Source organism: Octopus bimaculoides, chromosome 17, assembly GCF_001194135.2.
Source record: "Octopus bimaculoides isolate UCB-OBI-ISO-001 chromosome 17, ASM119413v2, whole genome shotgun sequence".
In the NCBI taxonomy this organism is placed as follows: Eukaryota; Metazoa; Mollusca; class Cephalopoda; order Octopoda; family Octopodidae; genus Octopus; species Octopus bimaculoides.
In genome coordinates, this window is record NC_068997.1 from 12,125,150 (window position 1) to 12,127,650 (window position 2,501).

Sequence of the window (2,501 nt, forward strand, 5' to 3'; positions counted from 1 at the left end):
ATAACATTATATGCATACTTGTTACTAATTCAAATATGCTTGAGATGTATTCGATCCCGTATAAAAGCCATTCACAGTATTTTTGCCATTAAGAAAATAGGTGCAAACAAACCGAGTCAGTTCGCAGCGTTCCTTAACCAAACTGGTGAATGCACGCATTTCAGAGTGGTTGTCTTCTCTTCAGCACCAGAAACTGGAAAAGCAGACACTGCGAAGTGAGGAGAGTAGTAGGTTTCTTTTAATACATTCCTATCTTTAAAATGCTTGGCTTAGTGGTTAGGGCATTGAGCTCACGATCATGAAGTCTTGGGTTCGATTCCTGGCAACACGCTGTTTCCTTCGCTAAGACACTTTATTTCACGTTGCTCCAGTACAATTAGCTTGCAAAAATAATTAGTACTTGTAATTCAAAGGGTCAGCCTCATCACATTCTGTGTCATGCTGAATCTCCTTGAGAACTATGTTAAGTGTACACATGTGTGTGGAGTACTCAGCCATTCACACGTTAATTACACGGAGTGAGTTCCAGTATTCACGTCATAGTACAATCACTGGTTGCGTTAGTTACCGACTCAACGCAAACAAAATGCAGGACGAAAGCATTAAGCATTGATGTATATAAATGCTAATTTGTTACTAGTCCAAATACGTTTGAGGTATTTACACCTATCCGTGTACAGCGAGAAATAATCTCCACGATAAAAATACAGTAAATGGTTGACTGGTTCGAATATTGCCTAAGCGGATTCCAACTGGTAATAGGGACTTATCTCTTTCTCTTGTCAGTTCGCAGAGTCTGCTTTTTCCTTTTTCTGGTACTGAAGACAAGCTATCCACTCCCAAACTTATGCATCGCCCTCTCCGGTTTGTGGAAAGGCTGTGAAATCACAGGGTGTGTTTACACCTATCTCTCTACAGCGAGAATTTTTTTTTCCATGACAAAAATACCACATGTAGCTTTCTCATAGGTTCGAACATACCCCAAGCATATTTGAAATGCTCACAACTTTGCATTTATATACATCACTGATTAGAACTTTATACACACACACACACACACACAAACACACACACACACACACACACACATACACATATACATACATATATATATATAAATTACTAAGGTGGCTTATTCGCAATTTACAACCAAACGGTACAAGTACACTTGTCACTATAGTGACTCAGGGTGTAGGTCAGTACCAGCATTGCTAGAAATAAGAGTCAAAACAACCCTTAGTTACGGGCAAGCACTTATGTAATGACTGATAAGGGAGAGAAGTTCCCTACAGCAAGCGAGACAGAGGCAGATCATCGATGAATTCGGATTTGATTAATCCTCATCAGTGACTCTCACCCGGTTGTCGAGGGTTAAAGCTAACACATCTTTTCAGTTTATAGAGAAAACCGTAGGAATCTGAGGCTGATTCCATGCACATATATATTGTCTACATGCATGCATATATTTGGATGAACGTTCTCAGATGCATAAACCGTTATTGGTGCTTGTAATATGTACATAACATTGTATAAAATAAAATTGTTTCTACGCGTTTTTTTATAGAAAATAGAACTGAGATTAGCAATACGAGAATCATACTTTACCTAAAACGGCCACCATCTTACTTCACCAACCAACCGACTTGAATACATCTAACAGATTCTAGCATCATAAGTAAATTAATTATCATCCACAAAATTCATCACGTATCTTTCATTAGCTTTTAAGCAATCGTAGATTGGATATTAATTATCTAAATTCTAGCAATGATTGATAAAATATACTTCTTCGGTTATAAAATAATTGGGTTGATAGATAGATAGATAGATAGATAGATAGATAGATAGATAGATATATAGATAGATAGATAGATAGATAGACAAACAGACAGACAGTCAGATAGATATTTTGCATGCATTTTAGGACATTCTTTTAAATATGCAGAAAGGTTTCAACGTCATACAGTCAAACCATTGATATATTTTCTAAAGTTCTGAGTCGTATTACCAAATATAAATAAACAGTTGAGGTATACTCGCGAATGAAATGAGACGGTGTCTGTCTCCGTGTGAATGGGGATTCTTTAAATAGATAATAGTGAAAACAAAATATGTCGGTAACGGTGTCAAAGAAAATTTCTTCTTTTACTCAGCAAAGCTTTTGAATAAACGGTAGATTGATAGATAGATAGATAATGGTGTATGTGAACATATATAAATAGATACACACACGCACACACACAAACACACACACATTCCGATCTCGTAAACACATACATACACCCACACATATACATGCCTATCACATTGTCAGCAAATTCTATATATAACGTATATATGTGCATGTACGTACGTATGTATGTATGTAACCATGTATGTATGTATATATATATATATATATATATAAACAATATATGAGTATATGCATATATATGTACATGTATGTATATACGTTCATCTACATGTACATATAGATACATAACTGGGTACATGACGTGGCA